At 37.1% G+C, this 25062-nt stretch overlaps 1 protein-coding gene across 1 annotated transcript in view; it reads left to right on the top strand.

Moving 5' to 3' along the window:
* The first annotated feature begins 2036 nt into the window (after positions 1-2036).
* The window catches only part of LOC149775259 (TWiK family of potassium channels protein 7-like), a 190897-nt gene continuing 167871 nt past the window's right edge, over positions 2037-25062 (top strand). The window contains exon 1 of the mRNA XM_089943460.1: positions 2037-2357. The gene's annotated coding sequence lies outside the window, so the exon portion shown is untranslated. The remainder of the gene's footprint in view (positions 2358-25062) is intronic.

Below are 25062 nucleotides of genomic sequence, written 5' to 3' on the forward strand. Positions count from 1 at the left end.
TAGTAAATTTCCCAAAGATTCGGCTCTATTTGCAGAAGATATCTTCGTGTTTTGAGTAGATATAAGAAAATATTTTACGAGTGAAATCAAAACATTGCATTGTCACGATTAGCGAAACCACGATTGACAATATAAAATGTTTTCACTTTACGAGTGAAATATTTCATTATATTTTATTATATGTTTCAAGGGCAAAACCTTTGACTTGCATTTCGTTGCTCAAATGGACTTACAGATTGCTTTATTACATCGATACAAAGAAGTTCCGAAATTTTACAACATATTTTAGATAGCGACATTTTGTCAATTTAGATGGTACATATAAAGCTTCAAATTGTGTATTTTGCTAAATTAATACAAGTTTTTATGCGAAAATAAAGACAGGTTTATTTTACTAAACACAAAGCTTGCGCGGATTGGTACAGTGAACATAGCTAGGGTGGGGTTACTATAACACAATGGCAGAACTCCCCTACCGACTTCAGAGCCTAACGTAATTAATCAACAGAGTTTGATAATTTTGAGTTTACTTGTAATGACTTGGGGCTGTCGTTTGCATGGGTAGGGGATAGACTCCATTCTGACGTGAACTGTATGTATTGGTGGACTTTGCAGTTTGTTTCGGTAGCAGATGTGGCACCTCAATTTCGATTGTCACTTAATTTCGGTTTGCAGTCGACACTGATTAATCCTTGATTTCTCCATCGTTTTCAGATATGATTATGATTGGTGTTGACAGTTAAAATCGTTATGTAAACAATGTTAATACTATATGGAATCAAGTGTTTGTCTTAAAAATGTCTACCTTTTGTTGTTGAGTGTAACATATAGACATGATAGTATGGATGATAGAAAATCGAATAGCAACAGCATCGTTCAATCACTGACAATTTATATGAATCACGTGGAAAACTGATTATTAATTGTCAGTATTTGAAGCCTGGTGTTCTATTGTTTAGGGTTCATTTTTATGCATTTTTACCGCACCTTTTCACTGATTACAGAAATGTATTGTAGTGTTTCAACACTCTTTACACGTTTTAAGGACTATTCATTCTGAGAGAGAGAGAGAGAGAGAGAGAGAGAGAGAGAGAGAGAGAGAAGAAGAAGAAGAAGAAGAAGAAGAGAAAATAGAATTGGCCTAAATAGGGTCATACATGTCTATGATTAAATTTACATCTAGCGATATTATTTGTTTCAAGAAAGAAAACTCAACTTTTACGACAAGACGGGGTTTTAATGCCGTTATGGCGATGGCAATACTTACATAGGACACACGAACTAATGATTTGGAAACATGGGAACCAGCCTGGAAATGAGTGAACATAAAGTAGAGGATATATGGGTTTGGCTGACCAGAAATGGTTAATAATGTAAGTTATGTTTTTGGAAAAAGAATCTTTTGAGAGTTTATCCTAGTTGTACATTAAAAATAGAGACATTGTTTTATTGATGGAATGTCAGTCCTTTAACAGTCCTATGTTTGGAACACTCGTTACTAAAATGAGCACCTGCCTCTTTGGTGCGGAATTGAAAGCACATGTTTCAAATACATAAAGGTCCGGAAAATGTGGCGGCTCATATCCTTTCCTCTACACAGAAGCTGACATCCATGTTTCATCTATACTGATAAATATAGGTTTGTTAATGAGCACTCAAAATTTGAAGTTATTGAATTTTTAATATCATGGTGTTTGCATGGGTTTACTGTTGGAACTGAATTAGTAACGTGAGTCCTATAACATGTATACTTATTCAATTACATTCCGAACTTAGTAATATCAGTTCCTCGAATAGATTCTATCAAGGTCACTTGTCTTGTTTCGATGTTTTTTAAATAAATAATCTGCCTTTCGAATCTAAGTTTATTTTCAGATCATGACGCTGTGCATTACTCATGATGTAAAGCGTACTCTCAATGTCAGCAGAGGCCTCACTTTATAAAAATGAAAAGGAAAAAAAAAACGAAGATATAAAGCAGTATTCGCCGCGCATGTCTAGCGATTGGTAATTATTTAACAGCAGGTGAATGTTGACTTTAAATTGATCGGAAAGTTCATTCTAGTATATCGTATGGTCGATTTGACAACAAAAAAAATCTATTCGTATAAAAAGGACATTTTATAAAGCCTTAAACAGAATCAACCATGACGCAGCAATGTTGTCGATCATTTACTGAATAGGGAAAGGCCAGAATCGAGATAAAGTTCTGCTAACTCAACAGCAGCGCGGCGGCAATCTTGTTCGCTTGATTATTAGTAGGAGTTTACTAAAAGTGAATCTGGACGTTACGTCAGATACAGATAAATAGTGTTGCCTTACTCGGTACTTTAATGAACCTGTGAAATATTCTTAAGGTAAGTTCTTTCATTTATTCTTTAGAGTGTAATGTACTCTATTGTCAGTTCTAATCATATATATTTATATCGTCGAATAAAATTAGATGTATATAAAGTTTCAGGTATGAAAGGAAGCCTAATTTCGTGTATGTTACAAAAATAACTAGAACGTTTGTCTTTTCTTTATTTGTCCTTTGTATTTGTTCTTAAGTCTGTTTGCGTACCTTTCGAGGTGTGTCTATCTACATATCACTCTGTTTCTCTGTCAATCACGATAATAAGATTTTTGCCTTCGCCTTCGGGGTCTTTCTCTAATTACCGTGGAGTGTATATCTACTAAATCTAGGATACAGACCACTGTGTAAGATTTTGAAAATAGAAGTACCGGGTTCTGTATTTTCGAAACATTTTTAATACGAAATTCAGTTTCGAATCTAGGGTCTCCGAAATGTATAATCTATAACTTTAATTATACTGAATTTAGGTCTTGTTCTTTTTTCTCAAGATTTTGTTATGGTTCCCCCAGAAACATCCTAATTTTCAATTACTTAGACGTGCTTCATTTAACATGTCTGACCTTATAGTTTTAGATTAATCTTCAGTATCGTGGTCAAAATATTTAAAGAGTACGAAACCAGTCAAAACGGTACTCTTAAAACTGGGTATAAACGACTACTGTCAATACAGTTTTGAAAAGGAAGATTACATGATCAAACAAAACAAGAGTTCATGGAAAATTGGATACACACCATGGATATCTCTCTAGGTTTGACTATTTCCATTTTTATTACTGTGCATGAAATAGCTGTTCATGTTCATATGTGTACACAATTTAGTTATTAATAATCAGCTGTTTTGTGTTCATATGTGTACACAATTTAGTTATTAATAATCAGCTGTTTTGTGTTCATATGTGTACACAATTTAGTTATCACAATTTAGTTATCAATAATCAGCTGTTTTGTGTTCATATCCGTGCACGATTTAGTTATTTATAAATAGCTGTCCGGTGTTCATATGCGTAAACTATTAGTTATTTATAAATAGCTGTTTTTGTTCATATGCGTAAACAATTAGTTATTTATAAACCTTTGAAAAACGGTTCAGAGAACTCGATGTATTTAGTCGATGTGCAGTAATCATCCCATTACGTGTTGCTTTCACGAGAACGGAAAGCTAATTAAAAATTAAATATATATTCTTACAGATTATTAAGAGAAACATGTTTTGGTTCAGAGGTGACGTATATAGTGTGTGTGTGTGAGAGAGAGAGAGAGAGAGAGAGAGAGAGAGAGAGTACATGTGTGAAATGGATGTTTAACGGAGCTTTAAAAAAAATTTCGGTCATATCCCTACGACGTCTGTAGTGTGGCAATTAATAGTGGTGTCTAGCACTGGGGCATCATGCCACAACAATGTAGCATGATGTCCACCCAGTCACATTATTCTGACATTAGGACGACCAGTCCTAACAGTAACCTCTTAATGCTGAGCGCCTAGCAAGGAGGCTGTTAGTACCATTTTACAAGTCTTTGACGTGACTCGACCGGGAAATATAAAGAATTAGTAACTGTGTGGTACCTTCTTCTTGTAATTATATGGTGGAAACGTTTTTAGTGATTAATGAAAATGAAGTGCAAGAGTTTTGAACTAATATAGACTTGAAGAAAACAGGTATAATGTAAGTTTCTCTGCGTAGTTATCACAGGATAGAAAAGTACTTAGAACTGAATGTTCTGATCTATGAAGAGGTATCATAAAGGAGTCTGGTATATGATGAGTTCTGTGATGAGAGACTATATCAATGTTCATTTGCGAGTGGAAAATTTACCCGTGTAATATTGATGTACAGCTGTTACAGAACTATTCATGAAACTACAGCTAGGTAATTATTACAATGCGTTTATTTGAATAATGCCTTCATGCTCATGGATCTTAAAACATTTTTGGCATGGTTGGGATTATGCGAGCCTGATTCCAGCTTTGTGTATACATGTACGCATAAGTACCGTTGGATTATGTCGCACAAAGTCTTTAACACTGCTAAAGAGTCCAGGTAGAATCGTATATGCACATTAGTGCTTAAAATTTGATTTATCTTCTGGTACGTATTAGCATTGGGTTGATACAGGAGGAAAGTTGATACCGAATAAGGAAAGTATATGAATGACTTAGCTGGCTATTTTAAACTAATTCATATATTGTTTCGAAAAAACATGTCTTTGCCACATTCAAATTATTTAGCACTAGTGAACGTATATCGGTCCTTTATCATCAGTATTAAAACGCGTCCATTTTTATCCAGTAAATGAATCAATATCGTATGAAAAGGTAGCAGCTGTTTAAGACATGATAGCAATGGCTATCTAATTGAGCACATCAATCTGGAAAGACCGATTTTGTATCATGTTTAACCATGTATCACGTACAGAGCATCACATTTAGTCATTTAATATATTTTTCTTCTTTTCTGCCGAGTCTAGTGAGTGAAAAGAGAACCTATATTTGTAACTGAACCGTATTACTTTGTAAGTAGCGTTAAGGTCACTAGAATCAATCATTCAATCAGCTTCGTGTAAATTTAGGATAACAATTGTTTGCCGTCAACCTTGAATAAACCAAACACTGTAACCACGGAAAATAATAGTTCATGTGGCAGCGAATAAAGAAGGAATTATATGTTTGTCCGCATCGGAAGAACAAAGCCGGTCCAAGATCAAAATGAGGATTGTCAGTGTGAGGGTTAGGAAATTAGTGAAGGAGAACAATTAGTTGAAAGGGAAGCAATGGCAAACTGAATTTTGACAATTTGTAAATAAACTTCCATAAAATATGGGCCTGATGGAAAAAAGTGAAAGCTTATTACAAATCAAGACAAATATCACGTGTCTGGCCTACAAAGTTCCAGAATATTCTTCCAAGCAAAGTAACAGAAAAGCCATAACGAACTGAGTTCCCCAAATATATTTTTGGAATTTTTAAATAAATGTCACCAAAATGGCCACAAGAAGAAAGTTAAACATTACTGTGCATATACACCAACCACAAATTCAGCCTACAAAGCGCCAGCAAAATCTTCAGGGCAGAGTGATAGAAGACGCGATGACAACATGAGTTTTCATAATGGTCCCAAAACTAGGCCAGAGTATAAACACAAAACCGCATACCACATTTTCACTGGACACAATATTTAGGCTTCACAGTATCAAATTAAATCTTCGAAAAGTGTAGGAGTAGAAAATATCGCATTGTTTAGAATGTATGGACAGGCGAACTCACATATCAACAGAGCCTTAGACACAAAGGAACAACAGCAAAATCGCTGCATTTTGCGGAAATACGAGAATAAAGTTAGTTTTAACATCTTTTTACTTTCACATAATAAAATCGTATTATATTAATAGAATCCGTGCTGTCTATCATATAATGTGACGTCATAACAATGTTGTACAGGCCCTGTTTTGGTTTGCAGACTGCTGTTGATTACTAGATCCTGGAAAAAAAGAAGGTCGAGAACAATGCGTGATTTCGTTAGATTGAAATAATGTATACGCGCGTGTTGTGTGCGTTTTTCCAAAATTGTTACAGTGAATTAATCTTACTAACTTGTTTACCGTGGTTAAACATTCAACCAGTTTAAATATACTGAGGACAGGAAACGGAAGTCGTAAAATCAGCAATCCCACCTAGTTTGTTTCTTTATTATCATGCAATTTATTTATTTATTTTAATTTTAAATTCGCTGTTCTCTTTCCGTTGGGAATTATACAAGTAATATCAGTTCAGATACATGCATTGCTGTCCCAGTACAGAACAGTCTGTACTTTATTTCTTTACTTCTTTGAGTATATATAAAAAAGAATCTTTCTTCCCAGTACAAGTTTAAAAATAAAAAAACTAAAATACAAATAGCTTTTAGATTTCCTTGAAAGGCCTTGAACCCAAATGACGAGTTTTACCAACTCTATAACCGAGATCATTGGGAATATGAAGCTGAAATAAAGTCGTTTTTATTGTCACTGTTTATGTCAAATACGTATGTATTTACAGAGGAAAGCCTAAATGAAGTTATCTAATCAACGAATATTTTTATTGCATGTGAAACGAATCTGGCTTCGTCAAGTAAATTGTTTTCTGGTCCTGTAGTTACTGCATAATGCTGCGTCACGTGCGTACGACACGTGTTGGCATATATGAGCATTCAGTACCTATTTGTAATGTAATTGAGTCCCATTTGGAAAGTACGGTTAAGTGAAGCCTGGAATCATTGGCAAACCAACAAAACTTAATGTTGCTCATTGTTTTATGTGATCACATCAGCCTTTCGTGTAGTTCAATTTCAAACAATTTTTCGCTTAGAAATAGATGTTCATAATGTTAATGCTACAATTCAGCTTTTTACTGGTTATAACAGTGTTTTTCAATTCGACCTTTTCTCCTGAGATCGTCAAGCGTCTGTGTGACCAAGACTAATTTCAACCCTGAGGACGGAAGACTCGTGTTACTGAAAGAAAGGTGAACACAAGGGAGAGTCAGTATCAACATGACATACACTAAAGAAAGTTTATATATTTCCAAAATGGGCATCGTTTCAATACCGCAAGAAAGTCATTAATTATCTCAGAATATTTTCAACGTCCATCCCTTCGAGCCTTCATTTCCTGTCTCCATGGCCTGAGAATACATTTTTGAAAACAAGGAGAGAAGTCTAGTCTACGAAGATTGTAATATATCGAAGAATAAAACCCTTGATTTATTTGAAATATGCTGAGATAAATAGATATATTGATCACTCCATATCAATAGATAGCGTAGCTCCGTTGCGCTTGTTTTGATCCCTGCAGGGCCAGTTTTGTATGTTTTTCACAGTGTTTGATACTATCAATTATATATACAAACGATAATGGCAGACTGTGAAATTCGATTAATTTGCGCATGTTATCATAAATTGTTCAGCAGGTGACATAGTAGAATTCCATGTTTTATTCTCTGGTTTTATTTTCCTAAGCTGTTGAGAATCAAACCGCTGAACACAGGTGCTAACATTTTAAAGAAAGGTTAAACCATGTGGAAAATGCTTTACAATATCTGTCTGTTGTGATGGATTGTTTTCATTCTCCCCGTTCATGAAACATTTAAATTTATAATAATTTGTGCAAATATCTTGAATTTTGATTGGCTGAATAGAATTGAACAATATGTACTGTTACCCTCAATGAAACAACTGGCAACGTTGATTCTGCTTCTAAAGCAACGGGTCACATAAAAACAACAAAGAAACTAAGAAACAAAAATGAGCCGAAAATAGTATAATTTGATAGCCAAGACCGAAGTTTGCCAGTCTTTTATTTAAATATCGCCTCATATATTTTAGCCACGTGTGCGCAGTCTGTCATCCACAAGCTAATAGTAGGATTAACATTGACAGATTCGAAGTACCACCCAAGGCATCTACTTGGTTTTCCCTAGGGTTACTAATAGTTATTAATAATATCAGTTGATACTCTTCAGTCTTTTTCTCCACTAAATATGGTTAGCTTGCGAGTAGTCGCAATAAGTAGAGCAAACTCTCGGCGCGTAACAAAACATACTTCATCATTTAATCAGAATGTACATAAATCTCTTTGATTTATTTTACTTATCAATATAGCATCTCAACTTGAAAATCGCCTGTTTGATGTTATCACGGTGCCAGCTGTTTTCCATAGACACGAATGCTAACGTTTACTGAAACAAATATACATTCTATCCTGCATTAGCACGCGTGTCACAAACTGTCACAGAGAGCATTGTCCGACTGGAAATTCGAGAAGGATATCGCCAAGTGCACCACGGCCCTTAAGGGAGATAACTCTGCTGGAACTAGACGAGGGTAAGAGTTTTCCAGCCACACCCGATACACCGATATAGATACGGAATAACATAACCTCATATGTTGCCAAGAAACTCATCTTTTGTAAGCCTGACAGAAACTACAAATCTTGCATAATGTACCAATCGCAGCTAGCTCTAATTCGGAGAACTCTACTCTGTTCCCCGCGCTCATGCACATTATGCTCGACCCCACACCCACCCCACCCAGCTTGTTCGTTGGTACCTATCATTCTTGATGTGTTAGCAGTACCGTCCTGACATAGAACTACATAAATGTTTAAAACTGAGCGTGCATGTGCAAATAGCAAGCGTATCAGATATCTGACAAGACAAAGCGATAACGGAACTCTGGCACGCTTTATTATTATAGACACAAAGACTGTTAGTCTGGAATATGTGATTTTTTTTCGATTTTTTTCTTCTTTAGTTTTAATGTAACCCTGATGCACGGTCTTTCTATTTCGCAATTTTTCCACAGAAACCACGCTTAATACGAGTTGTACAGACACACGGTCTATTCACAGTAAATTCTAATAAACCACCCTTAAATCGATCTAGACAAACACACGGGTTCTTCTCAGTTGTTGGACAAAACAAGGTTTACAGAAACACTCGGTATAATACAATATGTATAATGTTACTGATATGGAGAGAATAGATATTATCCGCGTGTCAGAATGTAATATTTATATACTGTAATATGACGTTAGAAATTATACCTTAGGGTATTTTCATAGTCATTTTAAAAGGTACTATCCGGTAATAATTCTCATAAATTCAGTTCTAATGTGATAATTAATGATGCGTTGTTCATATTTTGGGGTATACGAAGCATGGGTTTACAATGGTGAACACGAGAAATGCTTAATTCCTTTACTGATATTCCGTCCCTGTTTTATATTCACGTATTGTTTAAACATGTATGAGTTAAAATCAATAATTAAGCACTGATGTTTCGAATGTTTGAGAAAAGTCTGAGGTCATTTTGTAAATTATGCAATTCTATCTATCTACCTATATGTATGTGTCAGTCCGTCTGTGTGTCTGTATATCTATCTTTCTATCTATATACCTATCTACCTATCTACTTACCTACCTACCTACCTATCTATCTATCTATCTATCTATCTATCTATCTATCTATCTATCTATCTATCTATCTATCTATCTGTCTGTCTGTCTATCTTAAGGACCCGAAATCAGATGGAACGGCAATATTCAACATTTGATCTACTGAGTGGCTTACAAGTTATTTATCTTTGCATATAATTTTATTCAAGTTTTGGCCTTCGAAATTGTATGTTCAGGACCGTATTTGTTTCAATATTTGACTTTTGCACATATCTTATTTAACTTATAGCTCAAATTCTATTTGTTTAAAACTGAATCAGAAATGACATTTTAAATTACTCCCAAACAGTATCCTAAATTTCTTAATCTAGTCTGTAATTTAACTCACGTGACAATAGCTGGAGCGTGGGCAGACTTTGGCTGCTTAATTTGGGCTTTCGTCACTCTCATTCAAGCCATTCACCATCCAAGAAACTTTGAGAACGGTGTTCCACTGAAAATGAGAGAAATGAACGTCATATTCATGACTGAAATCGGCTTTGTGAACCACGTGTCTTTTGAATTTCGGAACTGAGAAACGAGGCCAGCGTTTAATCCACGTCGGTTAAAATCTGCATGATAAACCACTAAAATTCTTTTTATCTGAAGGCTTTGGTAAAAAATAATAGTTTCAAACTAAAGAATGTACGAAACGTTCCAGAATAAATGGGCCAGTTAAGGATACAAACCTATTTCGGCAAATACAATTTGGTAAGTGAGAACCCTAGTTACAAACGCTCTCCACAAAGTTCTGTACTCTGGAAGTGAGGCATTATTAATCGGACTGGCAGACAGTGTGACAAAGACATTCTAACAAACGCACCCGCACCCATCCCCTTCCTTCCCAAACACCCTTACTGGTAGGTTTCCCCAATTTTCACTAAGCCACCCCACCATATTTCATGTCACAGGTTGTTATTAACAAATTAGTTACTAGCAACTAGGCCAGATGGACAAGTAGAATGCGGTCATCTCTAAGTCCGCTTCGTCAGTTGTTGTTTAACTGGCGTTCACATACAGTAAAGACACCTAATTTTTCTAACTATCCAGACTCTGACAAATTCTATGCAGAGAGCGTACGCACCCGAGTACCTGTTGCAACTAACAGCGACATTTCACTGGTTTAATCCCAGTTAAAAAATATCATTCGAGTACGCAACAGCGCGACACTGAAGATGCACGCGAGAATGCAACTGAAATACGATGAGTGGACCATTCATCCTTAAATCCGTAAAAAGGTGATAGACATTATCACTTAGAATTTATCAACGAACTCAGCAACACAAATAGCACCTCGAGAATGCTGAGATATGATCTTTTCCTGGCGCTAAGATACAACAGCTGACAAATTTAGCCACCTGTGTAATATTAGACAATTCCAAAACTTCCTGAAGGCAGACATATTCTTTTAGATGGATAGTTCAAGTGAGACTGAGCGCATGCAAAACGGACATTTTTAACCGTGTTCCTCAGGACTGTTTTTACATGCTAAAGATACAAAATAATTGTTTGGAAAACTTGAGTGACATTAAGCTTCCTAACAAGTGCATATATGAATAACCTCAAGCGTGACTATGGTTAGCTGCTTGATAATCTAGATCCAAAATGACCGAACGAAGAAATTTTAAATTTGATAAAAAGATATCTTGAAAAGAATGGCTTTATTTTTATTAAAACAGTATTTGCAATAATGAAAACGTCTTTCAAGACTCCTGTTTTACGATATTAGGAACAATACATGTTCAAAGCGAAATACTGAAATACTTATGTGTATTGCTCATTTCAAAAGACGTTCAACCATTGAGTAAAAAAAATACTTCAGAAAAAAATTGTGATTTGCCTCCCCTTCCCTGAATATTGAAGCTTTTAGAATATTTAGTATGAACAAAAGAGATATTTGAGAGAGATCGATAAACGCTGAGTTAATTGCTGTAACCTCTGTGATTTTTTTTTGACTGAGAGTAAGGAAAAAACTTTAAAACTAGTAGAAATTTGAAATTGAACTAAATATTTCATGTGATTAACAGAAAGCGATCTGTGTAGTCTATTATTTGAATTGTAAAAACAAAACACAGAATGTATAGGAAAAAAGAGAAGGAAAAAATAAATCTGTCAAAATATGTAAGTACAAACTGTAAGTAAATATCACCCAAGTGATTGACGTTGAACACAGTATATTCTTTTAAAAATTGGATAGAAAAGAGAAGAATTCTGATTCAGCTATTTTACTGAAATTTAATTTTGAAATTCCACCGACGACGTACACTAATTCTCTCTCTCTCTCTCTCATATAATTTACATACTCTTGTTAACGACAAAGGTAATTGCTTACTCTAATTGCATATTATAAAGTTTGTTTTCGAGCTCGAAGATAACCATGACATCAATAACTGGTTTGGTTTATCTGAGAGTAGGCCAACTTACGCTCTGACCCATCTCAAGGGGCTCCGAGTGGCCGAGTGGTCTAACGCGCTCTCCGTTACGGATCACTGCCATCTCACCTCTGTCTGCGTAGGTTCGAGTCTCGGATTCAGCCAATATGGGTATGTGAGAAAGCTTGCCAGTAGCTTCTCGAGGGTTCTTCCTCCACCATTAATACTGGCCGCCATATATAGCCTATCTTGTACTGAAAAATGGCGTTAAACTCAACAACAAGAACAACAACTGAACCATCTCTGGCAAACGTGACAGGAGCTGAAGCTTGGGTTAGCTTTATGACTATAGGATGCACACCACTTCTGATATTTACACAGCTAGTGCTTTAGTCTCTGCAATTCTATTCCTTTAAACGTATGTAGCTCCGCTATGAATGAGGCTGCTAAAGGAGAAGGAAAGGTTTTGCATCCCTCAGAGACTCTGTGTACTCAACTACACTGCGAGATCTTCACAACACCCAAGGTCGATGTTGAAGTGTTTCAATGATGACTTTAGAGAACCTTTAAAGCGTTTATTCTGACCACCCTGAGATCGCTTTCAATCTTCAACGCTCCATAGAAGATATTTTTTTTGGAAATTGCTCTTCTGACAATTTGGGAACATGGCCTGTCCATCTCATTTGCGAGTGTGGATGCTTAGAAGGTTTTCCCTGTGATAACCTTTGTGTCTGGGATCCTGTGCTGAAATCTTATCTCTTCAGTTTCCTCAGGTATTCCATGTGAAAATGGTTCAGCTTCTTCTCATGCCATCTGTTCACAGTCCAGGTTTTGCAGTCGTACAGCAGGGTTGGCAACACAGTGGTTTTATATACCGTAAGTTTCGTTTGTATAATGATGGCTGAACGATCTCATACATTTGCGTGTAGTCTTCCAAATGCCACACATGAGTTATCAATTCAGGCATTAGTTTCAGCATCGATGTAGCCTAAACGTAAATGTATGCTGCAGAGACAGGTGATCGTGTCCACTGCCAGGTGGTATTAGTCATTTCCTGTGATGGTATGCTCTACACGTTTCTGGTGCAGGTTGGAGCATAACGTTGGTCTTCTTGATACTGATTGCGATACCGAAATTGTCACAACCTGGGAGCATTGGTACATAGTCTGTTGCATGTCAGACTCGATGGCAATAACGTTGACATTCAGGGAGCAGTCGTCAGAAAATAGATCTCGATCAGTCAATTTTATGACTTCGTCTTCGCAGGTCATACTGACGAGCTTATCATATCGGTATCTGATGTCTATTTCAGGGACATAGTCGCATAATGCATCAGTAAGCATGTCAGAGAACAGTATGATATGGCCAACACACAGCCTTGCTTGACTAGATTGGTGATTATGAGTGGATCAGATAACTCATCGTCTTTGTCGACATGAGCGAGCAAGCATGGGATTGTCGAACCATCAGGATGAATTTCTCTGGGCAAGCAAACTCGGTATTGGAGATATTTGTGATGGTCCTTCGTGTCATTCCATTCTGCGTAGGACTGGATCTTATCTGCCTTACTGCTGAGCCATGAGCCATGCAGTCCTCTGAGTTTGTGATAGACAGTCCTTTTTATGTTATTAAAGGTTGCCTTGTTAGATAATGAAGTGTTGCCCTTTTACACATGCCTTCTGTATTCTATATTTCTCATTCAGAACTTTCAGCATTGCGGCATCGTTTTCATCAAACCACAGAGTCTCCTAAGTATGCAAAGCTGCCCCGACATAACTCCTATTCATCCACCCCACCACCACCAGATACCGTAAAGTTCCGTGCCAATGGGCGAGCAGCAGGTGTGGATACAATGGAGGCTGAAGCTACAGAGCCGCACACAGACGGCTCAGGGCACAGGTTGCTTTTCTCAGGACCGAAGCAACAATGGATTTCAACAGCCCCATGGCTGTCTGAGCAAGCCTTTTTAGGATCACACTGCTCACTTCCAAAGCATAGGGAAGGAGCTAGATAATGTGTACTAAACACTGCCTGCTTTCCCATTAAACACGGACAGCATGAATGGTATCCCACCTTAGTGGTAGAAAACCTAACAAGAAGGCAAAGGTGATGCAACTCACCACCCGTGCCTAAAACGTACCACACTATAATGACAGGCGCTCAATGGATAGACCAGAGAGAAGAATAGCTCTAGTTGCTAACGAACTGTCTAGATTCAACATCCATGTAGCAAGCCTAAGTGGCATTCGCCATGCTTTGGAAGGACGACTTACCGACCTAGAAGTCTGCTATACCTTTTTTTTTCTGGAGTGGTCGATGTAAAGAAGAGTGACATGAGAGTTGGTAGTTAGGTTTGTCATGAAATCACAGGTAGTTAGCTAGCTCATAAGTCTCCAAAATTACCTGAATGCGAGACTAATGCAGATGAGACTCCCACTGTCTGCAAAACACATTCAACTATCATCAGCGCCTTGGCAACTACCACGACCAACATAGTTGAGATGAAGGTCAAAGCAAAGGTTATTGAAGGCATATTATAAATACACGAAGAAGAAATGATCTTTGTTCACATCGAAAAAAATGCTGATTTCTTGTCATTTAAAAAAATCAACCCGCAGGTGTAGCAAAGGAAGGAACACTAAATGAAATCTATAAAGGACGTTGTTAGTCTTCATTGTATCATTTCCAAACTACTGTAAAAGGTGCACACGTTTAACATTTGCCATCATACAACATGGATAAGTCAAATTTATTTTCAAAGGCCACACCTGGTAAATATTTCCATCACATAACTTGAAAAGATGATCCCAGTGACATTGCCTAATACTGTCTTAATTTCTGTGTGATTCTTTTTTCTATATGTTACGTTCATTTCATGTGATTGACATTATATAGCTGCATGCTACTACGTACACACACCATGCTACTACGTACACAAACCATGCTACTACGCACACACCATGCTACTACGCACACACCACACACACCATGCTACTACGTACACACACCATGCTACTACGCACACACACCATGCTACTACGCACACACACCATGCTACTACATACACACACCATGCTACTACGTACACACACCATGCTACTACGTACACACACCATGCTACTACGTACTCACAACATGCTACTATGTACACACACCACGTTACTACGCACACACACCATGCTACTACGTACACACACCATGCTACTACGCACACACACCATGCTACTACGTACACGGGTATATGTGTCAGTCACCAGCTTCTTTGAGCTAGGCCATGTATCAGACGGCACTCCTACTGTTTCTTGTTGTTTCCTGATTGTACAACCAGAACAGTCCAGATGCCTGTTTCTCTTTTACCTTACTGATTGTCTCATGTGAAAAGATTGTGCTTTGAAAAGCATATATGTTACATGGATGGCAGCATATGACCCACAACATGTTGCCAGCAAATCAAGTCTAAATTTAACATAAAGGGAAAGTGCAAGACTTTTGTTCCAGTCGTGTGATAATTAAATTTTATTAAGGAATTAACAGAAAATACTATTCCAATAACACTCAGTCAATGGATCTTACTGCATTAAATAGTCATCAAAATAACACTCAGAAAGTGAATCTTACTGTCTTAAATAATCATCAAAATAACACTCAGTCAGTGAGTCTTACTTTCGTAAATAGTCATCCAAATAACACTTAGTCGGTTGATCTTACGGCTTTAAATAGTCATCCAAATAACAGTCAGTGAATCTTATTGTCTTAAATAATCATCCAAAATAACACTCAGTCAGTGACTCTTACTGTTTTAAATAGTCATCCAAATAACACTCGGTGGATCTTACTGCTTTAAATAGTCACCAAATAATACTGAATCAGTGGTTGTTACTGTTTTAAATAGTCGTCCAAATAACACTCAGTCGGTGGATCTTACTGTTTTAAATAGTCACCAAATAACACTGTATCAGTGGTTTTTACTGTCTTAAATAGTCATCCAAATATCACTCAGTCGGTGGATCTTAATGTTTTAAGTAGTCAGGCTCTGTCATTTCAGGTAATGCCTTATGGCGTAAGAAAGTTAAAAGTTGGCCACCATCTATTGATCCAGTCTTTAAATATTTCAAACTATTTCATTACAAATTCCAAGTTTTAACTGAGTTCAACTCTCAGACTGGAATGAGCTGCACTAGATATTATTGTATGCTCATACGTTTGCATTTATTGGAAACTAATACTTGGTTAGTTTGTAAGGTAAAGGTCGTCCCAATCAACGTAAGCTTCTACTACTACTACTACTACTACTGTTATTATTATTATTATTATTATTATTATTATTATTATTATTATTATTAATATTATTATTATAAGTGTGAGTTAGGTATATTACAAACTGAATATATCTGAATTCTTGGTTCCATGTGATTCTTTTTCCTGAAATCTCTTCGATATAATAATGTGTGAGTGAGTGCGTGCATGCGTGCGTGCGTGTGCATGTGTGTGTGTGTGTGTTTGTGTGTGTGTGAAATATTCTCTGATCTAAATGATAAATGGTATGTCCGAATCCTTTATATACATATTCGATCTGATAAAAGCCTGGGAAAAGAATGGGAAGTAATTCTTTGCCCACACTTTTGAAATCTTTCCAAGAATCCTATTCAACCATAATCATATATTTCTTTGTCCGTCTTTGTACGGTGTTATGTAGCCAGCGGAAGCAGGGTTCCACAAATAAATTTACCAATCAACAAAATGGTTTCTTGGCTGGAATATCTTTCCACCTCATAATACAAGCCTTTGGTTGACTTTTATTGATTAAACTAATTTGACTTATAAATGTTCGATCCAACATGAAAGATTCCTCCTCCATTCAAAACCAAAATATGAAAAGTCGAATGAAGTGTGTTGCACGAATTGAAACTAAGATGAGATATTTTCTGGCGGGGGTTGAATTTACACACACACACACACACACACACACACACACACACACACATATATATATATATATATATATATATATATATATATATATATATATATATATATATATATATATATATATATATATATATATATATATATATATATATATATGTATGTATGTATGTATGTATAGTATGTGTGCTGTATCAGTTTTATACCACGAGATGTATAACTTTTTCTTTAAAAGGAGATGCGACTTGCCGAGATTCTTTTTAGTGAAAAATTTATACAGCGAGCGGTATATCATTGATGCAGCGTATAAACTATACATATATGTTATTTATATTACATGCAAATACACATATTTGAAACGAAAAGAAGAACTGTTGACTATTCCAGAGGGCAATATAAATAATATCAAATTCTTTTATGATAGAAAAAATACGGTAACAATCTCACCCGCAGTTATTTTTTACAATGTCTTTCGTATTCTAACGGTTATGCTGTTTTCAACATACATCTTTGTTTTGTAAAATTTGATTTTCAAGATGACTTATTGTAATTATTTAATTTTGTCACCTCACTACGTAGGTAGAAACAGACCGAGTTAAACCGATAGTTGGTAGCTTGGCAAACTAGTTTGTCAGATGACTCTTGTAGGAAAAACGATTCCAAAAATGATTCGAGTTAATGTACTTTGTAGGGTTAAATGGGCTGACAGGCAAACATTTATTTTCTTTAAATTTTATGGTAGCTTGAAGACAGCAGTACAGCAAGTTATTCTGCCCCCTTCCCTCCTCTTCTCTTGTTTGATGGGAATTTTGGGCTGATATTGGATCTGTTTTATCCCACCCGCACAAATTGCGCGGGTTGCTGAGGCGATTGCTACTCCACTATTTTGAGCCCTTTTGATAAGAAAATCCTGTCCATTGAGTATATTTATTCTTTGCAGTTAGATTTAAATTCTGTTTAACCTGCAAGGGAATACAGATTGGATAAGTCCTATATTATTTGATATTGCCCTGATTATGCTATGATATGCCTTACCATGCATGGGTGATTCCTGTAAAGAGACGCTCCTATCCTCCAAACAATAACACTTAAATCTAAAGATATGAGTCAGTAAATGAAGTGTGCTCATGCAACGTGATTTGTAGCAATTTTCCTATTCGTGTCATGTCTATCAAACATGTCCTTCATTAGACAACCTACTGTTATCGCGTGACGAGCCCCTCCCCCCCACCCCCGCTCACATACGCTCACTCCCTATCACCCCATGACCACAAGGCCTAACAACTGCCTACTTGTTTACGCATCTCCAGCGTCTTAATATTCCTGAATTTGCCCCTCCTCCAGACTAAGCCTGCAACGTTTGTCAAACTTTCTAAACGTGTACAACACTGGATACAACACACTGCAACAGTGATGTTTAGTGGAAACGACTAAAAATTCAATCTTTCCCCCAACCTGCTCATATGGCTTACAGTTGACGTCTATTTGTATGTAAACCATTGACAACGTACGGTTGCTGCACGGCAGTTAAATGGGTGTTGGGGGGGGGGGGGCGGGGATGAAACTGCTCCCAATTTGATTTTAAAAAAATAGATAATGCATCCACACGATCTGGTGGACGAGTGCATGTTCAAAATGACTATAAAAAACTGCAGCAGCTTACGAAGTAGAAACGTCTTTCTTTAAAGCAATGTATTACTTATCAATTCTATGTTAACTAATATACTTTCTCAAATGCGTGTGAGTGTGTGTGTAGGTGTGATTTGGATTTTTATCGTAGCCTTAAAAAATTTCAGTCATATCGCTATGATGTCTTTAATTTCAGAGTTTATAGTGGTGTCTAGCACCTAGGCATCAAACCGCAGACATTTAGCGTCACGTTCCACCCAGTCTCATTATCCTGGCAGCAGGCCGACTAGTCCTAATACTAACCTAGTAATGCTGATTGCCAAACGAGTCAGCTGCGAGTACCATTTTTATCTATTTGGAATGATTCAGGAGCAAATACTTGACAAGAGAACTCAAGGCCTTACTGGTTTATTTGACAAATGTAAATACTTGGAAAAAGAAAAGTAGCAAGTACTTGGGAGGTTGACTCGACTGGTGCAAATACTGTATGACTAATTTTGCGTCTTGAAAAGTTTGCAATCCTGTCATCATTTATTTATTCTTTTCAGTTCCCATCCTACCATGCATGTATCATAAATTTCATACGACGTAGCAGATCCCTAGGTTAATACCCGTCAGCTTTCAATTATTAATTGTTACATGATATGAGCCAGCTTCCATTAAAAGCCAATAGCACAGAAAACTATACTTCTCAACAGTGCAAAGTCATAAACGTATTAAAAGCAATTTAATATCAGCAAGATTAGTTTAATGGGTATCAAATAAAATTGGATTATTTACCTTTATATTTAGTTAATCTATGAAAACAAACTTTGTTGCTTTCGTATAAGTATGTATTCAAGATGTTTCGTCTCCACAAGACCCAGGTTCGCAGTCACATAACACCCGATGAATAATCCTTACCCATGAGCAATTTCCTTTTCATGTATCCTTTGGAGAAATAATAACGTTGTAAGAAGATAAGATTATTATAGTTATATCAATGTAAATCTAAGCTTCACTTTTATTGATAGGTTATAGGAAGGGGATATAAGATATAATTTGGGTTTATCTGCAGCAGGTGTTCATGTAATGTTCGAATTATACATTTCCTTCAGTAACATGTCAATTATTCCCATATTCAACAAAATTTAAGTGTGTGCCATATGCGACACAATTTGATTGGTATGTTCTGTGTGTGTATATGTGTGTTTATGTGTGTGTGATTTGGATTTTTAACGTAGCTTTAACAATGTTTCGGCAATGCACCTACGAAATCTGCAGTGTGGCAGTTTATAGTGATGTCTAGCACTGAGGCATCATGCCCCAGACATGTAACATGATGTCCCACCCACATTATCCTGACACCAGGACGACCAGTCCAAACACTAACCTCTTAATGTTGAGTGCCTAGCGAGGAAGCTGTTAGCACCATTTTTATAGCTTTGGTATAACTCGGCCGAGGTTCGAACCCACGACCTCCCGCAATTGTGGTGGGCGCTCTAACCACTTATGCCACCAGAATTTTGGGTCAGCAGGATGAATAAATATGTGTGAAGAGTAATCGTGTGTAATGTGCAGCATAGTTAGTTCTAGCCAACTGCAACTTTTTCCTAGCGAGGATTCGCAGTTGGAAACCCACTCAGGCCAGCCCGAATTCAGCTGCATTGGTGTGTCTTAAAAGGCACTTGACTCCCTTTTCCTCTGCATGATATAGCATATAATGTGTTAAAGGTTCCGCTACCCACTCCCTTACAAATGTTGTAGCTATGTCATAGTCAATATGATTAGGATATATACTTTAAGAAGAGAATTAACATAAAAGGGTCTTACTAATCAGTTGACATAAGCAGAGATAAGTCAGTATATATTCGAATGCATAGTATGCTAACTGTCACGTGCACATTCGTTTACAGTGTTGCCTATACTGTAAACCTTTTACATGAATTAATCTAAACTAAGCCATTTACAAGTGTACATGTTGTAGCCTCACTTGCAAGACGAACTAGCGCTCCCGATTCAAAGAAAGCAAACGTATTTTGATAGATGACATGCACTGGGTCTGTGGCATTCTTAGGATGGGGGTGGGAAGTTGCTAAATATTTTCTGGGCGAATCCTGTATATTAGCCATTTTCATATTAGTGCATCGTTACCAAATCTATATTGAAAATAAATCATGCCTTAAAAGGATGCTTCAGAGATGTAATCTAATCTTTATTGAAATCAATAACCCATGCATGTTGCCAATATAGTTACTTTCCTTCGTTTCCCGCCAATCTATTCGGCTATTTGTATATTTGGAAAACCCCAGCAGAGACTGAACTAACTGAGAAATTCCGTGTGAATATATCACATTGAAAATTGGTTTATTTGTTGACCCTTTCTTAATGACAATTAGTGATAGGCCTTTTATAAGCGAACTACATAAACTGTACATGTTTTAGATTGTTCTACCACACAGCAAAATAAACACTGTATCTTTGTTATTGGTAAATCAGTATTTTATGTTCTAGTTGCAACCTAGCGAAAGTCGTCATTATGCAGCATGGGATACCGTGTTCCACTATTGGTAGCAATGGTGGCCATCAATTTTGTCGTGACTGCCGATGGTGTTATTCGTTGTATCGTAATTTCGGTACCAAAACATCTTTTACTGATATCGAAATTGAGAATATTTATGTAATTTAATTAAATTTAATTGATGTGAGCAATCAAATTACATGGTAAATATTCGCTTAGAGGTGTAATTAAATTTCAAGTCAAATCAGCAGACCTGCACTTCTCACAACCATCTGTAACCCTCTGCTTGGAAACATCAAATTAACATTCTTTCCTGAGCCAACCGATAGTAGACGTATCCCAAATTTTACATTTTTGTGTATGTACAGCATATTACAGTTTAATCTGAAGTATACATTATATCGCTCCATGCTAACTTTAAAACGGAAGGCTGCAGTCGTGTACACGAACGAACGAGGTAACAGTGATCGTCCGTATCCTTCAGATTGCATGTTTTAATTAACCAAGGCATCGAGAGTGCTTTTCGGGGATTAAAATGTAAACCGTATTGTGAGCATTGAAAATAGATAGTTTTCCATGTACACAAGACAGAACCTTCGGGGTCACTAGTGTGATGTCCTAACATTGGAAGATTGTTTTACGGAAAAAGAGGAAGTTGCATATATTTATTATTAGAATTTGCATAAACTCGTTACAAAAGATCATTAGTACTGACATACTTGAATTGTTACAAAAGGTCTGTAGGACTGACAAACTAAAATCGTTACAGAAGAACGACAAAATGGATAAATAAAAATCATTACAAAAGATCTGCAGCATTGACAAACTAGATTCATTGACAACGATCTGCAGCATTGACAAACTAGACTCGTTAACAAAGATCTGCAGCACTGAAAAACTGGACTCTTTGTCACAGATTTGGAGCATTGGCAAACTAGACTCGTTGACAAAGATCTGCAGCATTGACAAACTGGACTCGTTGACAAATATCTGCAGCATTGATACACTATACTCGTTGCAAAAGATCTGCAGCACTGACAAGCTATACTTGTTGACAAAGATCTGCAGCATTGACAAACTAGACTCGTTGACAAAGATCTGCAGCATTGATGCACTATACTCGTTACAAACGATCTGTAGCACTGACAAACTAGATGCGTTGACAAAGATCTGCAGCATTGATAAACTATTCTCGTTGCAAAAGACACTGGTCAACAGTGAAATCATTACTGACTTGAAAAGGCCCTAATCTGTAGTATTTTGGTGTGCCGAACACGAATATAACCGTGAAAAATTTGTATTGGCTCTCGTTTTGAAGATATTCATATACCTCATTTTCTGTGTTTCACTGTGTAAATTTCTCCAGTAGGACTGCAGCAACATCCGGAATAATGATGTAACATTGCATAATACCATCATGCTCACATCATCCACAGTTGATTGCATCATTTTCTGATGCAATGCAATACTAATGCCATGCGGCTGCTGAAGTAAGTTGACGTCAGCAGTGTACTATACATGTGTAGGCCTATTATACTAATGCCAGGCGGCTGCTGAAGCTGACGTAAGCAGTGTACTATATAAAGCCCAATCAGATAGGTTCAGCATTTAAAATATTTTAGACGTTGTGCGAGACAGTTCAAGCTACTGTTACATAAAACTTATTATTTTATCCATTTACGTACAATAAAGAACAGTAATGCCTTGAAAGTGTGTTAATACCGCGGACAATTTTTGCTATATTTGTGGGGAAGTGACTTTTGCCAACCAGAAGAAAAGTATCAATTCTCAAGTGAAGAAGGCATATCATCTTTACTTCGGATGCAAGGTTGGTGACCAAGACAAGCCTTGGGCTCCGCATATATGCTGTGCTACATGTACAACACAGCTTTCACAGTGGTTGAATTGCAAAAGGTCATCAATGCCGTTTGCAGTCCCAATGGTGTGGAGAGAGCCAAGCAACCACCTAAATGACTGTTACTTCTGCTTGGTTCCTCCTCTTTCCGGCGGAATAACGAAGCGAAAGAAGTCGAGAATAGTCTACCCAAACATTCCGTCTGCATTGAGACCAGTTCCACATGGTGAGGGACTTCCTATTCCAGAACCTCCAGCAGAATATTCTCTTGATTCATCTGACGAAGACAAAGGTGAGTCGACCTGTTCTTCTCCTGGTCCATCAGCATGCAGTGATCCAGATTTTCACTGTGGTGCATCATCAACCCCACACAGAATAACACAGGAAGAACTAAATGACCTGATTCGTGATTTGGACTTATCAAAGAACAAGGCAGAATTGCTAGGATCAAGACTCCAACAATGGAATCTTCTAGAAGAAGATGTCACAATTACTGCATATCGAAAGCGCCACCAGCAATTGGAGCCTTTCTTCAGAAAGGAAAGTAATCTGATATTCTGTTCCGATATTGAGGGCCTCATGAATGCTTTAAAAATCACTCATGACCCACAAGAATGGAGACTATTTGTGGACTCTTCGAAACTGAGTCTCAAGGCTGTGCTTTTGCACAATGGAAACATTCTTCCATCTATTCCAGTAGCGTATGCTGTCCACATGAAAGAGACATACGATAACTTAAGGCAGCTACTGAATTCCATTGAGTATAACAAGTACAGCTGGCACCTCTGTGGTGATTTGAAGGTAGTTGCCCTTTTAATGGGACTACAGCAAGGATATACAAAATACATGTGTTTCTTATGCGAGTGGGATAGCCGAGCAAGGGAAATGCACTACATGAGGAAGGAATGGACTCACAGGCAGAATGTAGCCATTGGAGAGAAGAATATCCAACACCCAGCTCTGGTTGAGGCTCAGAAAATCTTGCTACCACCCCTTCACATCAAACTAGGTTTGATGAAGAACTTCGTGAAAGCCATTGACCGGACTTTGCCAGCATTCCGATACCTGCATGAAAAATTCCCTTGACTCAGCGAAGCAAAGATTAAAGAGGGAGTTTTTGTGGGTCCTCAGATTCGAGAGCTTTTCAAAGATGACCGGTTCAACAACTTGCTGGAAGGTGACGCGAAACAAGCATGGAATGCTTTTCGCCTAGTTTCTACAAACTTCCTCGGAAATGTTAGGGCAGAAAACTATAAGGAACTAGTAGAAGACATGTTGATGAAGTATAAGAAACTTGGCTGCAATATGTCTCTAAAGATTCACTTCCTTCATTCCCATTTGGATTTCTTTCCTAGCAACTGTGGTATTGTTAGTGATGAACACGGCGAACGTTTTCATCAAGATATCGCAACAATGGAACAAAGATACCAGGGAAAATGGTCCACTACAATGCTGGCTGACTACTGCTGGACACTCCTCAGAGATGCTCCCGAACAGCTGTACAAGAGACAGGCGAAGAAATCTAAGATGTAGTCAATGACTTGATTTTTTATAGGTAGGCTATTACAGTTGACCTTTTACTATTGGAATGCATTTCGTTATGTAAACATTAATTTCTTGCAGATTACAAAAAAACTAGAGCCAATTTTGCAATTTGACTGTCATATTCGTGTTCAGCACATAAAAATTGATAAGAATTGACTAATTTTATTTCAGTAACATGACTTTTGTAAAAATTTGTTGTCCAGTGAGATCAGTAGCACTGACAAACTAGACTCTTTGACAAAGATCTGCAGCATTGATACAATATACTCGTTGACAAGGATATGCAGCATTGATGCACTATACTCGTTGCAAACGATCTGCAGCACTGACAAACTAGACTCGTTGACAAAGATCTGCAGCATTGATACACTATACACGTTGCAAAACATCTGCATCATTGACAAACTAGACGCGTTGACAAAGATCTGCAGGATTGACAGACTAGACTCGTTGACAAAGATCTGCAGCAATAATACACTATAATCGTTGCGATAGATCTGCAGCACTGACAAACTAGACTCGTTGACAAAGATATGCAGTATTGATACACTATTCTCGTTGAAAACGATCTGCAGCACTGACAAACTAGAGTTTTTGGCACAGATCTGGAGCATTGACAAACTAGACTCGTTGACAAAGATCTGCAGCATTGACAAATTAGACTCTTTGACAGATCTGCAGCACTGATAAATTAGACTCGTTGACAAGGAGCTGCAGGATTGACAAACTAGACTCGTTGACAAAGATATGCAACATTGATATACTATACTCGTTGCAAAAGATATGCAGCTCTGATAAACTAGACTCGTTGACAAAAATCTTGACAAACTAGAATCTTTACAAAATATCTGCACTATTGACAAACTAGGCTCTTTGCAAGAAATCTGCAGGATTTACAAACTAGAATCGTTA

The sequence above is a fragment of the Sinohyriopsis cumingii genome, chromosome 19 (genome assembly GCF_028554795.1).
Source record: "Sinohyriopsis cumingii isolate HCF-2022 chromosome 19, ASM2855479v2, whole genome shotgun sequence".
In the NCBI taxonomy this organism is placed as follows: domain Eukaryota; kingdom Metazoa; phylum Mollusca; class Bivalvia; order Unionida; family Unionidae; genus Sinohyriopsis; species Sinohyriopsis cumingii.